Below are 16,427 nucleotides of genomic sequence, written 5' to 3'. Positions count from 1 at the left end.
CCTCCAATATTGTTCCCTTCCTTGTCCCTTTATGTCCCTCAGCCCTCTCCCTGCCCTCCCTCTTCCAGTCTCAGGCAGCCACCTGGGGACCTTGCTATCCAATAATTAGCCTGAGCAGCTGCTCAACCAAACAAACTCCAGAGATCCGCAGCTGGGAGAATGGAGTCCTGCCTGGAGGAGGGGGAAGCAGGGGGAAGGCCCGTGGAGCCTTCTCAGGTGGCCAGATGACGCCTAATTAGGCCCCCTGCTCTGGAAGCCTCACCAGATGGGCAAATGCCTGGAAGCCTTAGGGAGCCAGCAAGACTCAGTGGGAACTCCCAGTGTGTGGTTTCCTTTCCAGCTGCCTCTGGGGCGATGGGGGAGGGCGGTTAAAATAGTAATTGGCTCCTCTGGTCAAGGGGTCTCCCTTTTCCCTGCCAGGAGGGGAGATGTTCTGCTTTCCAGTGGTGCAACCCCCCCCCGGCCCCCCCCCCCCCCCCGCCAGCCTGGAGTCTGAGTTGTTGACGTTGTTGATTAAAAAAGGTTTTTTTAGATGCACGCCAGAGGAGTTGGCACTGGGAACATTTTTCTAAATCTAAACAATGCACACCATGAATTCATGAAAGGCAGAATTAAACGAAAAGGGAAACATGAAGAAAATGCGTGGGTTTCATTCTTTCCGTCTCCCCAGCCTGCAAAAGTGAGCAGCAAACACCGTGGCAGAGGGAGAATAGAGCAGTAAATGATTTAATTTTGACAGAATTGCTGTTTCTGGGCAGAGGAGACTTCGGGGCCAGACAGAAACAGGAGGGGAACGGCTGCGCGAGGTGGGGGTTGCGTAATGCCGAACGAGGCCACCACAGGCCAGGGACAACTAACTACCCTGCCTTTCTCCTAAGTCACTGGGCTCTGGCCCCACCCCCTGCCCCTTGATAGGGCCACCTCCACCAGAAAAGTCATAAGGGGAGCAGAAAATGTGGTACCTCCTCCCCCAAAGTTCTGTTTCTCAAAGAGGAGTTTGCCTCCCCATACCCCAGCTGGGCATCAGTGGAAATACTGGTGATGAAGCTTGCAAACAATTATGGGGGGAAAATGCAAGAAGCAGAGCTAAGTAGGGGCTAAATCACCTCTTTGCCCTTCCCTCTTCTGGACTTCCCTAACTGCTTATGTGACAAAGAACATCTTTGCCTTTTGACGAAGAGAAGGATACCTGTAGTGCATCCTTGACTCAAACGGCCTATTACAGACAAGTGGAGAACAGGAAAGCCAAGAAACCTTTTCTACCTGCCACCACAGCCCTTGGGTCCCTGCTTGTCATACTCTACAAGTAACCATAAGAATTTGGAGCCGACACCTGCCTGTCTCATCTGGTGGGTTTCCTTTTTTTGAGCTATGAGAGAAAGTGAACTCACATCAGACTTGGTTTTACCTTATAATCACTCTCCAGCCAGGCAGTGATTGTTTTCTGTTATATGCAGGGAAAACCTGCAAAATAAAATAATTAGCTGAAAAAATAAGTATAAGAATCAATGATGTTGGTATTTCTTATTTACTCTTGTCATTAATGTCCCTTATTTGGGGGACCAAATTGTGGATGGGATGAGCTATGTGTCTGATAACGTTTTTGGCCAGCAGAGGACCAGGCTGGCAGCAGCATGTCTTTGAGCAATCTCAGTTCTCTGTAGTTTCTGGAGTATAACATATTTTCTGCCAGTTCCGGCTGATACGGTGGACATTAATTATTAATTCTCCTCCAACAGCCATCGGCTGAGAGATAGACTCCCTGGAAATATGGGGAAACAGCGCCATCTAGCAGTCCTTGCTGTAACTGCCTCAAAGCTGGGTTTTTCCGTCCCTGAGGAGGCCTGGTAGAAAAGGCCACAGTCCTTTTAAGGTTGACCAAGTTGGAAAGATGCTCTCCACAAATCCACCTAGGCTATCAATGCGCACAATCGGTTTTCAACAGCTTGGAGTCCATTTGGCTTTGGAAAAGTAGCTCAGCTTAATATTCTGGGTGGATAAGCCAGGTTTCAATAAAACTATGTTAGAATAGAGTATTTCAGAACATACCATGGGGAAAAGGCAGTTTCTTCAATAAATGGTGCTGCGGAGACTGGACAGCTACATGCAAAATCATGAAGCTGGACCACTTTCTTACACCATACACAACACAAAAATAAAGTCAAAGTAGACTAAAAACCTAACTGTGAGACACAAAAGTATAGAGCATTTCATCCACAAGACACTTTGGAGCTAAGCATTTAAAAGATAAGGAAACAGAAAGGCCCTGGAAGAAAAAGACATCTTCGAGGTTACTCAGCTAGTTTATGGTTAAATCAGGCTCACAAAACAGAACCAATACTCCTATTCATAGAACAGAGCAACCCTTTTTCAAAGGCTAGCCACAGATGAGGATAAGAAGGAGACACAGAAGTGAGAGCCTTCTCAGGAGGCGAAGATGTGTGTCTCTTTCTGAATCTACATAATACCAGTGGTATGGCAAGGCACGCATTAAACACAAGGGCAGATGTGGGCCTGTGTCTCGGACACAGGCAGACACGGTGGACATATCTTTGATCAGCCCTCCAAAATGTCATTGAAATGGCTGGAACCAAGAGCTGGGCTCCTCCCAGCCCAACCTCTCTGTAGTCTGGCCAATCCTATGTCCCTCTTGAGGGAGAACTACTACAGATTCTAATTTGGGGGATAGGTGTTTTCAGGTTTTTCTCCTCAAAAGGCCTTTGGAGCTTTGACTTCAAATGTGTTGGATTTTTTTTTTTTCTGTCCCTTGGTGAGGTTGGCGTTGTGGAGGTTCAGCCAGTCAGAGCTGGTAGGGGCCTGAGGAATGAGCTCGTCCAGCAGGCACATTTGAATTGCCAGAGGAGATGTTAACAACAGTGGTGGGTCCCCACCCCAAACCAGTTACAATAAAATCTCCAGTGTAGGGGCGCCTGGGTGGCTCAGTGGGTTAAGCCGCTGCCTTCGGCTCAGGTCATGATCTCGGGGTCCTGGGATCGAGTCCCGCGTCGGGCTCTCTGCTCAGCAGGGAGCCTGCTTCCCTCTCTCTCTCTCTCTGCCTGCCTCTCTGCCTACTTGTGATCTCTCTCTGTCAAATAAATAAATAAAATCTTAAAAAAAAAAAAAAATCTCCAGTGTAGAGCCTGGGTATTAGTGACGTTTCAGTTCCCTGGGTGATTCCAATATGCAGCCAAGGTTGAGAAGCACTGGCTTCTAGCCCAAACTTTCTTCTTAGGAGAAAACCAAGGCTCAGAAAGACAAAGTAACTTGCCCAGCAATGCACAGGAAAGTCACAGCAGAACCAGGACCAGTGTTCTCTGGCCCGTCCTTCGCGGTCTGCTGCAGCGCGCTCCGTCAGGCTCAGCTGTGCAGCACACTAGGCCTTGTGAGCCACCCGCTAGAAAGCCAGAGTGGTCACCCCCTACAGACACTGCCCCAGGAGGCAGCCATCTGTGAGTGGCCATCTATGCATTGGAAGTGTTCTGAGCACTGGGCAAACTCAGCTTTCAGGAATCTGAAAGAAGAGATGCTTTTACCATCTCACCAACGCTAACCAATATGGGGATGCTGCCACTTGGGGAGATATATTTTCCAATGATGGCTTCTGGAACTGTAGAAATAATAGCAGAATGAATTAGGGGACCCCCAGGATCCACTTTGAGGTGGACCAGAACCCAACTCCATCAATCATCTGATTGGTGGACGATCGTGGCACTTTGGGTCTCCAGGTTAGGAGGGAGTCTGACAAGGTACACGGTTGGCTGTGCAGCAGGATTTCCTCAGTGGGACTTTCCCTCCCTATCATTCGAGGGCCTCTGGGCCTCAGAACTAGCTTGAGTCTGGGGATTGGTTTAGGATCCATGATCTTCAAGTGACCTTCGCTACATCTAGAGCTTTTCTATTCATGCCAATCAAGTAGCAGCCCATCCATCTGTTTCGGTTTTCAAGGAATATCAGGATCTACTGGCCAACGCAATGTTCTGAAGGTCACACTATTCTGATTACTACTTTGGCTCTGCTAACCCTTTCAGTAACCATACCCACTTGTCTTTGGCAATTAAAACTCTTGCTGCCAGGTCCTATCATTCCTACCTAAGTCAGGGAGCCCAGTCTGATGAGAGCAGTCCCCAGTGCCCCTCCTGACCCACAGAGAAGAGCCACCATGGAGCTTTTCCAAGGATGTTGGGCCTCCCCCTCAAAAAGAGCTTGCCCAAGCTTGGGGAAGGGAGTACCCCTGGGACCCTCTGGGAAGAACCCAGTCAGGAAATGGGTGAGCCAGTGTCATACGATAAATCTGCTCTAGCATTCCCATCTCCAGAAGCCTTCAGATCCCTTCTTCCTCTGTCTCACTGAGGACATCCGAAATAGGTCATCCTGCCCCCTCCCACCTGTCAGAAAGGTCTGGCCAGGACTCATTAGCTTTTGATCTTCATGACAAATCAAAACTCCAGTGATTCCAACATCAACATTTTGCTTCCAAACATCTCCCAGGCTGCTTCTCAAACCTTAAAATAGTTTTTTTAAAAATCCTATTAAACGAAGTGCCCCTGGTTTTACAAAAATAGCAGATCATGAACCATGAAATGAACAATTGCATCCATACCAAAAATTTAAGAGAGAAAAATGATTCAGGAGATCTTACCTGAAGATTCTCTAGATGAGGTTTGCTATAACTGGGGATTTTCCAGCAGGACACTGGCATGAGTGTACCAGGCTGAGGTTCCCTGTCCCACTTCCTAGGATCACCCTCTTTCTTCAGTCAGGGATGCAAAAGTGGGGGATGAAGAATCTTGGCCTTGTGGAGCCTAAACTGTTCCAGGGCTCATAACTCTAGTGCTCCTGGTTTGGGGCTTTAGCATTCCTGAGGTAGAACACAGAGGTTGTTAGCAGGATGCAGAGAAATTTGCATCAGGCTCCTCACTGTACCTAGGGGTCACTTTGTCTGCAAGCCCTTTTTTTTTTTTTAGCTTTGGATGTTGTGACCAAAATAACATGGGCTGTCAAAGAATTCAGTTCAGGAATCCTTTTACACTGTGGGCATGTCACGTCACTTCTCCATGAAACCCTGGATGGGCTTCAGCTTTCACTCAGAATAAAGCACAAGAGTCCTCCTGGTGGGCACAGGCCCTAAGAGATAGGAGCCCTCTTTCCTCTCTGCCTACCTCCTATTCCACCCGGTTGCTCACTGTGGTCCAGACACAGCAATTTCCTTGCTGTCCTCCCACTGGGCATTCCCTCTGTTTAGCGTGTCCGTCCATCAGCTAGCCCTCTGACCTCCTTTAATCTCTGCTGAAATGTCACCTGAGAACTACCCCAACAACCCCATGTTCCACTGCACCTCCATCTCCCTGTTCTGCCCATTTTCCATGATATGTGTTGCTTTCTGACATAGTCTATATTTCATTCATTTTGATATTGCCTTTCTCCCCCACTAGTAGGAATGCTCCATGAAGGCAGACATGCTGGGCTTTTTTGTCACTGCTAAATCCCCTAGAAAAGCTTGGCACGTGATAGGTGATCAGTAACTATTTGGGGAGCGAATGTATGAGACTGTGATGTGCTTGGCTCTGCGGTGAAGCCAATCACAGCTTAATAAATAGGGTCCATGAAAGAGCTAGAAATGTGGCCAGTTTGCCTGCTTTTTCTCTCCACCAAAGTGAAACAATCTCTCGGTGATCAATTCAATTAGTTAGTAATTGCCCAAGCCTGATAAGACATGCACATACAATAATTAACATTTCTACAGCATTTTTTAAAATTCTTTAATTAAAAATGCACATGGATGGTTAAAGCAAAACATTTCCACTCTACCTAAGCTTGCCATGTGTCTGTAATTTTAAAAAAGTGAATCTTGTCCTGCTAATAATGGTCTTCATCATTTTGTTTGGAGAAAGAGGTTTCAAGTAGAAGGGAAATCATAACTGTGATGCCTTTTACACTAGATTAATAATGACTTTACAAAAAGAGCAGCCTGTGTTTAATTCTACAGATATACAGGATGTGAGAGGAAATCTTCAAACACCTGAAAATAAGTAATATCAGTTCACAACAAGAGGAGGACACACTTGTCAGGCCTCATCTGGGTATTATCCCTTTTGGCCAAATGAAAGTTTCAGGCAATGAATTGCTTGGTTATTACAGTTTATTCTTTTTTTTTTTTTTTTTTTTTAACAGAAAGAAAGGTGGGGGAGTGGCATAAGGAGGAGAAAGAGAATCTCAAGCGGACTCCACACCCACTGCAGAGCCTGACGTGGGGCTCGATCTCACAAGCCTGAGATCATGACCTGAGCTGAAATCGAGTCAGATCTCAGTGGACTGAGCCACTCAGGCGTCCCTATTATGGTTTATTCTGAATTCAGACAGCCATCTTATATCCTGGAAATTGACCACCAGCAAGATGCATCCAGCAGTTGGGGAGAACTCCTGGTAAAATAGTCATTCTTTTATTTGTCAAATATTAACTTAGAACCTCATAGGCGGGACGCCTGGGTGGCTCAGTTGGTTAAGCAGCTGCCTTCGGCTCAGGTCATGATCCCAGCGTTCTGGGATCGAGTCCCACATCGGGCTCCTTGTTCTGTGGGGAGCCTGCTTCTCCCTCTGCCTCTGCCTGCCACTCTGCCTGTGCTCTCTCTATCTTTCTGACAAATAAATAAATAAAAAAATAAAATAAAATAAAAAAAAAAAAAAAAAAAAAAAAGAACCTCATAGGCATGTTGAATATTCCAAGTAGAACACTTGGAGATAATATTTCAGCATATTGAGAGAGGGGGTTCCTCAGGAAGACCTCCCAGATAATGTGTCCTTTGGACAAGCACTGAAGGGAGTAAGGATGAGGCCATGCAGATTTTGGAGGGAGAGAGAACATTCCAAGGAAAGAACATGCAAAGTCTCTTAGGCAGAAATGAGTTTGACATGTAAGGACACAGATGACTGTTTTTGGCCTTTCTCCTTTCTTGCCTTGGGTAGAATCCCAACTCCTCATCCTGGCCCAGAGGCCAGCCTCCCCTTCTCTGGTAGATCTAGGGCCCTCCCAGCCCTTAGCTTGAATTAGACATCTCAGAGTAACTCTACCCCAAAACTCCTGTTGCCAGGGCTCTAAAACTAGTTCTCCCAGGTAAACAAAACCCCTTTGTCCACCCACAGACAGGAAGCTACAGATTCTTGGCCTTTCCACACAGGTTTTCTGTTGCTGACAAACTCCATAATCAAATAGAGGGATTGGCAAGACTCCACCTGTTCCCGGGCAATCCCGCCTCCCACCCCAACCCCACATTCTCACAATGGAGCTCGAAACATGCAAGGTAAGGCAACGCTGAGCTGCGTGAAGGGCAGGCGGACAGTGCGCTCGATCTGCCCCGTTTCTCACAGGCCTGACACCTGTCATCATCATGAGTGGGCTGGATTCCCCACCTCCACCAAGACCCTCCAGGGAGGGAGGAGAGTCAGCATTGAGAAGGAGGAGGAGGAGGAGACCACCATGTAGCCTGAGCCAGGATGAGATTATAGTTAGGGACAAGCAGTCCAGATCAGACCCTGTTCCTGGAGGGAAATCACAATGGGTAGGGAAATAAAGAAACCTGGCCATGAGTTCAAATCTCCTCTAGCCTGAGAATATGGGTGCTGCCAACAAGCCTGCAGTCCCTGCTGAAATGGGCCCAGGTACATGGATGTATTAACGTTTTCACTCTTGTTTTCCGTTTGTCTCAGCCTCATTTCTAGCAGTTCAAAGTCCCAAGCTTAGAGGCAAGATGGGCCATTCATTTGAACAGAAATATAGAAAGAGTGGATTTCAAGGATGCTAGAAAGATAAAGTGAGCCAAGATATCACTGAGTTTGTCCAGGGATGGCTTGCTCCCATATTTTTCTACTGTGATGTCATTGTTTTAGGTGCCTTCTGCACATCACCTCATGTAACTGCTGTCTCAAAAACGTGAGATGCATCTACTGTGCTCATGTTGCAGATGTCCCCTTTCTGAGGATCAGAAAGGCAGAGACACCTGCCCAGGCTCACCCAGCTAGAAAAGAGCCAGGGCTGAAGAGAAATGTACATAGTTCCAGAGTCTAAGGACACTGTTCCTCTTACAACTCTGTGCAAAGACACTTGGAAGAGGAATGATTATATGATGAATACTTGTAGATATATTAAATTTTCTAACACACCTTCTTAGAACAAAAAAAACAGAGCATCAGAATTCCATTAAGTTCCTAGTAGGAGGAGAAGAAACAGGGGGGTAAGGTATAGAAAAAGAAAAAAAAAAAAACATAAGAGAATATCGCTGACTTCATGTTTGTTTGCCCATGCAGCCTGAGGTGGCTTTTCTTCTCATGGGGCAAAGGGAGAGACTCCTGCATTAGTCATCACCTTCCTGTAGTCCAGTTTCCTATCCTGCCTGGCAACAGGCTCCTCTGATACATAAACAAAGTAGCAAACTACCCAAGCAGGGTGGAAGGAAGGGAGCCAAGAGGCCTTCCTTTGAAAATCTCCCCACTCCCTGGCCTATTTTCCCTCATTTCACAAATTTGTATTTCACAAATACAAACATAGAGTGGACAAAACTGGCCAAGAAGGCATCACCAATCAGGCAGAATCAGGATGAGAATGAGATGAGCAGCTTACCCAAGTTTGTGTGTTCCTTCATTCATCCATTCAGAGCCATTACAACATCAAAGTCCTTGCTCTCATGGAATTGATGTTACAGTGAAGAAGGTAGACCAGATGTCCACAGACAGATGCCTGGATAAAAAAGAGGTGGTACACACACACACACACACACACACACACACACACACAGAGGAATATTACTCAGGCATCAAAAAGAATGAAATCTTGCCAGTTGCAATGACATGGATAGAACTAGAGGGTATTATGCTGAGTGAAATAAAGTCAGTCAGAGAAAGACAAATACCATACGATTTCACTCATATGTGGAATTTAAGAAACAAGAAGATGAACACAGGGGAAGGGAAGGAAAGATAAAATAAGATAAAAACAGAGAGGGAGGCAAATCAAAACTTAACTCTAGGAAATAAACTGAGGGTTGCTAGAGGGGAGTGGATGTGGGGAACGAAGTAACTAGGCAATGGGCATTAAGGAGGGCATTTGATGTAATGAGCACTGGGTGTCATATGCAACTAATGAATCACTAAATTCTAACCCTGAAACTAATAATACACTATATGTTAACTAAATTGAATTTAAACAAAAAAAAATTTACAAAGAAGGTAGATCATAAATGAATAAATACTCAATACAGTGTAAAGAGACAGAGAATACAAAGGAGTTGGGAACAGGCCTCCCTGGGATTCAGAAACGTGAATGAAGCAAGAGGTCCATACGAGGGTGCTAAAGGGAAAAGGGACATACTCGGTGTGTGCAACAAAGAGCAATGGGGACCAGAATATCTGAATGTGAGTAGATGAGGGATGGCAGGACACAACACCTCACTCTTGCTACTGCGTCGAGAAGAACCTGCAACCTGGAGAGCAGGGCCGGTGGGAGGTACGGATGGCATGAGCGAGGGGGGCAGGAATGAGAAGTGTGGGGAGGAGTGGGGGCCAGGAAGTGTTGCCAGGGTGGAAGGAAAGTGATCTGCTGATGCATTGCATAGGGAGCGTATGAGAAAGATGTGATTCAAGGATGAATGCCAGTTTTCATCCCGAGTTTTCATCTCAAATCACGATACTACTGACCACATCTCATATATGTCAGAATCTGTGTCGAATTTAACCTTGTATCTCTAGCCCCCAGAACAGTGGGTCCCATATGAAAAGGGCTTAATAAATTTAAATGACCCGTTGAATGTGGTGATTAACACATGCACAGAGGCACGAAAGCCAACATTCAACTACCCTACTTCCCTTTGGCTTTCGCTGTAGTTTTTCAATTATTTTAGCTTTTTTCAGATAAAATCTTCATTGGAATACCAATCTCTAAAACAGATAAATTGCACAGTTTTCTTAATGGACATTTATAATTCCAGTTATGACATTTACTTACGAAAAAATTCAACTGAGGAGGCCAAATGGTTCTGTTAAATACAGACATTTGAAATCAGAGATTACAGATGACAACTGCAAGTCTTTATATGCTCTAACTTCCGATTTATTTTTGTTTCATTTGGTTGGACCCTATGAAGAAGTGCTTACAACCGACAAAAGTTTCAATGTGTTGTGTGCCAGTTAGTAATGCCTTTGGCTGCCTGTAAGGAAAGAGTTAAATGCCAGAGGCTTACCCATGAGAATATGTATTATTGATGAACAAAAGCTAGGATTATAGAGAAGGGTGCCAGTTAGATATAGTGGCTTACAAGATATGGACAAACACCCCAAAGGTAGGCAATACAGAATGAGTTCAACGGTTTGACAGTGTCATAAGGACCCAGATCTTTCCATCCTTTCATTCTGCCATCCCCGGGCTGACCTTCACCCTTAGAAGGCTACTTCATAGTCATGAGCCATCAAAAAGTCACCAAAAAACTGGAGCAAAGGGTGGTCAGGACAGAAGGAGACCTTCTCCTTGTGACCCTTTCCCTATGTCAGGGAAACATCTTTTCTAGATGTCACCAGCAGAGTTCACTCGTGTCCATTTGGCCAAATCTGGGCCACGAGCCCAGTCTGAGATTGTCACTAAGCTATGGGACTTCCTGCCTAATCGCTAAACGAGATCAGGGAATAATTTCAAGAGACCTTTTAATAACCAATCTGGAAACTTGAAAGACAAGCGGCAGAAATATTTTGCATAAAGTGAAATAAATAATCATACGTATGTAAAACTGAACCATCTCAGGCTGTTCCCAGTAGCAAAAGGCAATTTTTATCAGATCCATTCTGAAGATTTCAGAAAGTAGAAGTAAATTGACAAAGAAAAACATGTGAAATATTGCATTTTCCTATTTATTATGTTCTATTCACTGTGGACTCCTCCCCAGAATCTCTCTTCTCTCCCATTAACCCTCTTGAAGAACTTGTGACTCCTCTCCGCCATCTTTCCTCATCCTACTCCCTGTGACCACCAGTCCAACCTTTGGACGTCTCCATTTGCTCCTCCTCCTACCACGGTGATGAGCACAGTCATGCAGACAAACTTACTTTCCTAAAAATGAAGAAGGGAAAAAGGCTACCTTTTACCTATGCTTCAATATTTTTACCTCTGTCATATAATAATATTGAACAACAATTCTCATTTTCTCTCATATATAATAGAATCAGAAGTGCCTCAAATTTATAATAAGGGCAACAAAGTTACTTATCATTCAACATTACAAATATGCAGTGCAAGTTAACTTGTTATTTCACTAATGACTCCAACATGACATGAACAGGTTCTGAGCATCTATTCAGAATGATCCAAATATATTTTAGGGCAGAACTCTTCCGTATAATTTTCCATCATTAGTTAGATGAAGGCCTGAATTTTTTATAAAACCAAAGCATTTTTTTCAAGTTAAAACATATGCTCAATGACGGTAGGAAAAGCTTTATTCTGAGGGCACACTCCCTAAACACGCACAAACACACACCAAAAATGAAGCTACAACACAAAAATCTCTAGTGTTAGCTGGAAAATGGGAAGCATTTGGTGTGGCCTTTTTTCTTAGCTTATGGTTTTTAATTGAGCCAACAATGCATTACTTAAAACAAAACAAAACAAAACAAAAAACCTCAATCCATCCCATGGTAAGGTAAACACAAGTTGTGAGAAAACAGTTTTTCACGTTACTTTTCCAGAGACCCCTACAAACACATAAATGGATTAATGAAGAGAGAAGTGTCATGTTAACCTGTTAGCAAGAAAGACACGTGTCCCAACAAATTCCTCACCCCGCCTGTGTACAATCGTTAGGAAGAACCCAAGCAATTCAGTCTATGAACTCCATGCAGCCGTTCCCTCTATGATAGGCATATTGACCCCCTCCCACTGGAAGAATTTTTAAAATGTAGAAATTCAGCAAAAAGGACACTTTGCTTGGAATGGAAAGGACCATGACTCAAGCCAGTGGAAGGCCCCATTCCCTACCATGCACAGGCTATTTTGAAAAAGGTATTTTCTGGTATTATGATCGTATACCTCGAAGGCAAGGACTGAGTCTCTCCTCCTCCTTCAATATGGACGAGATGACCTGCTAATAAGGATCACACCAGTAAGGCGGCAGCGGTTGAAAAACATAAGAATCTCGTTATCAGTTCAATCTCCAGTGTCAGAAGCTCAAATTACGGAGCCTGATGTCTGATGACATTGAAGCCCAAAGACTGCCTGTGATTTCTGACCAACCAGAACTGGAATTCTCTGCTTTTGAGATTCCTTAGAAATTCTTTATGTACTTTTGACTGGAAATATGACTTCATTTAAAAATAAAGGAGCTACAGAGTTTGAGGTTCGCTTGCTTCTAAGGCCTTTGGGATTTCTCACCCAAGTCAGAAAAACTAGTCTGGCCTTAATCACCGTACCAAAGAAGTTAACCAACACCACAGCCACTGTCCCACCCCACTCTTTGATATAGACAACTGATAGGAGACGTTGTGGCAATGGCAGCTTCGCATCTCAACTTGTCTGTAGCCCTTAAGCTGCTCCCTGCCCCTCACCCCATGCAAGAGCTCTACTGTCTGGTCTTGCCTTGCTTTCAACCTTCTTTGAGTTACTCGACCTCTCTTAAAAGCTTAGGGCTTACTTAAGTCTCTAAAGGCCAGTGGTTCTTCAAGCTGGGGAAATGTATGATTACGGACTTTCTCCCAAAATCTACAGTTGGTTTTGCTTCTCCTGCTCTCAACATTCTATTCTATCCATCTGCAGTTACCTGATTCATGATTAACTGTATCTCAAGACACAGCAATATCAACTTGATCCAATCTTTTCATTATAAAAGTAAGTGCCCTCCCTTTTAGAATAATACATTTTGATGACTAAAACTCCAGTAAATTGTGCCTTAATCTTATGGTTCTCAATATAATGCCTTATTTATTTAAATTTCTTATTATGAGTTCTTAGCACATCAAAGAGGTGCTAAAATGCAAAATACTTTTAACAGGTAGCACGCTTTAGGAAGCAAATAAGGAAAACTTAACTCAAATGGTTTGAACAATGAGCAAAATTTTCTTAATCTCATAACTAGAAGACTGGGGATCTATTAGGACATTGTTTTTAGCTCCTTCATTTCTTTGAGGACTCATATTTCTTTCTTCTCTTCACTCTGCTTAGTTCAACAAGTCAGCTTATAGTTTTCCTCATGGTCACAAGAGGGCTGCAACAGTTCCAAGTATCACAGACCAATAGAACAACAGTAGAGAAACTGTTATCTTGCCCCAATCTCTAGTTTCTTTTTATCAGCCAGAAAAATTTTCACGTAACTCCAAAGTAACCTGCAGTCACCTTTCATTCCATAATTGTGCCACATTCTCACATCTCAACCAATCATTCATGAAAAGGAAATGAGACCATGTAGTTACTTTCCAGCCAATCTTTATTCGCTCTGTGCTGAGATTGTAACATACCCTTCCTTTCCAAAAACAAACACACATAAAAACCTCCCAGACAAATGTGAAGCATTAAAAAATAGCAAAGAAGAAGAGAGAAAGGGGGATATTGGGGGCAGTCAAGTGTGCTAAAGGTATACTGGAGACCAAAATGTAAATAAAGCACCTTCATCAGTTACTGTATCCTCAAAGCCACTATTTACAGGGTCAGATTTACCACTCAGAGCCACCTTCATGGTAAGGGCAGAAATGTCAACAGAGCTATAAGAAACTCATATACTACTGTTTAAAAGATAGTGGTAAAATTTTTATTGTGTAGCATAAACACTTCTGTAATTAAGGGTATACAACCAAAGGTTTCTGAAATCTGAGTGATTTTTTTTTCCCATGTAACACAGTATCAAGTTACCATCTAGGACACTAGATGTTTATCTCCACAGTACAGAGGTCCAAAATGCATTGGTATTATCTAAAGATAACAACAAATAAATAAATGCTCACTATATAATTTCAATACTTAACTTATTTCACAGTTATAGTAACTAAAACAATAATTTGTGAACATAAGTGTAAGTAAAGAGATCAATTGAACTGAATAAAAATTCCTTAAATAGATGTACACTACACATATGACTTGGTTGATTTTCAACAGATGATGGCATAGTAATCAAATAGAGAAACAAAAGTTTTGTTTTCTTTTATTTTGTTTTTCAACAAATTGAGCTGGAACTGATAAACCATAGGGGAAAAAGAAGAACCATGATCCCCAACTTGTACTATACATAAAAATTAATTTGAGGTAGATCAAACACACAAACATAAAAGAAAAAACAAAGCTTTTAAAAAGAAACTATCTTTATGGCCTGGGGATAAGCAAACATTTCTTAGTATACATATTTCAAGAAAATTTTGTGCAAAAATGTTCACTATAATTTTACTCATAAATAACTCCAAACTAGGAAAAAAAAACAACTACTACTAAAAACAGGGAAATGGAAAAACAAACAGTGGTGTATTAATAAAATAAAAAATTAACTACTGGCACATTCAATGATTTGGACAAATATCAAAAATATAATATTAAATGAGGAAACCAGATACAAGAGTATATACATGCTACATTATTCTATTTATAACATGTTCAAAGACAAGCACAACTAACCTAATGGGCTATAATTAAGAATAGTTGGCTTCCTCTGGGAATAAGACATGGGTTATTGACTGGGAAGAAGCACAAGAAACTTGAAGTAGTGCTGGAAATGTTCTATTTAAAAGGATTATAATTATTTTAATGTCTACATGTATCTGAATTTATTGGATTGTATGCTTAATAGCTATGTATTTTTGTTTATAAATTATTCCTCAATAAAAACAATATGTATGCTTGAATACATGAGTACTGAATTGTAAATTGCATTTTTATTTTTCCTATATTTAGGATTTCTGAAATTGTGATGGGTCATTTAAGTATGGACTATAAAATTTTTCCAGCCATCTGGCATTGAATTCTTTAAATTGACTTTGATATTGGGGCACCTGGGTGGCTCAGTTGGTTAAGTGTCAACTCTTGATTTCGGCTCAGGTCATGATCTCAGGGCCTCGGGTATTTATAAAATAAATATCTCCATATAACTACTTCTAAGATCAAAATGTAAAACATCGCCAACACCAGGGAAGTTTCCTACTGCCCCCTTATTGTTGTATAGTACTCCCCTGTATGAATAACCACAGTTGATTCTATTACCAATTTCTGGGTATTATAAATAAGGCTGCCAAGAACATCCTTGTACATTTTTGGTGCAAAAGCGCATCTACGTATGGGTCATGAGGTAGGCACATGGGCAGCTTTCCTAGGTATTGCCAAAATGGCTGTGCAAATTTCCATTCCCACCAGCAGTGTAAAAGAATTCCAGTTGTCCTCTGTACTTGCCAGAACTTGATATTGCCAGATTTGTTTTTGGTTTTGTTTGTTTGTTTGGTTGGTTTTCAATGTGTGTGTATGTGTGGTTGGGGGTGTTTCTTGTTTTTTTTTTTTCTTTCTGTTTTTTTGTTTGTTTGTTTTACATTTTGTTGGTATCTCATTATGGTTTTAACCAGTCATAAATTTTAACTTAAGCTTGGATTATTAATTATTGCTTAAAATGTCTTCAAAAAGATTATATGATGAAGTAATTACACGTTAGAAAGCGAAGACATGGATCAGCAGGGAATGTGGAACTGTCACGATTCAACATTTTTTAATAAAGCAACAACCCAACAACTAAGTCCCATAAATGACCTATGAAAGAGTTGGCAGAGCTGCACTGGCCACTGAAACACACAAAAAGAGAAAAGAAATTAGGAAAAGATTCCTTATCATAAGATCATTCAATTACAAGTAGTAGAATTAGTCAAGTCTTTAAGATAACCCCACGAGAAAAATCACTATCTCTATTTTATAGATGAGGAAGCTGAGTAATTAGCAAAACTAGAGTTCAAATTCAGGTGCGTCCAATTCTAATAGCTGTGTTCTTCCCACATAAGTCAAGCAGAATATAAAAGAAACAAAGAAAAAATCATGCCCCTTGCTCATATTAATCATCAGAATCTGTAATTTTCAAACTCATTACCTCAGTAGAATACCCTCCAATACTCTGTGTATCCAAGCAAGGGAGAGATAAATCCCCCATTTTGCTGTGACAAAATGGAAAGGTTGACTGATCCACATGATCACAGACTTGGTTTGAGAAACAGAGCCTGGGCCGGAGTTGGAATCCCCTGCTCCCCTAAGAACAGGTCATTATGCTTCACTGTCATGGGAGAAATCACCCGAACATACCCATCTTTCATCAGCTGTGTCTCCCGTCAATCCTGAGCTACAGACAGAGTGGGCACTGGTGGGATGCATGGATGCCTTGGTCTCCTCCTCACATTATACTACATATAGCTAGCATAAGATATTCTGGAAAAGAATATTCACT

General features: G+C 42.5%; 1 pseudogene; it reads right to left on the bottom strand.

Moving 5' to 3' along the window:
- The window catches only part of LOC111142449, a 66,083-nt pseudogene that overhangs the window by 5,098 nt on the left and 44,558 nt on the right, over positions 1-16,427 (bottom strand).

This window comes from Enhydra lutris, unplaced genomic scaffold, assembly GCF_002288905.1.
Source record: "Enhydra lutris kenyoni isolate GAN:26980312 unplaced genomic scaffold, ASM228890v2 scaffoldscaffold8, whole genome shotgun sequence".
NCBI classification, from domain to species: domain Eukaryota; kingdom Metazoa; phylum Chordata; class Mammalia; order Carnivora; family Mustelidae; genus Enhydra; species Enhydra lutris.
Note: the sequence above shows the minus strand (reverse complement) of the source record. Positions and strands in the feature narration are given on the sequence as shown.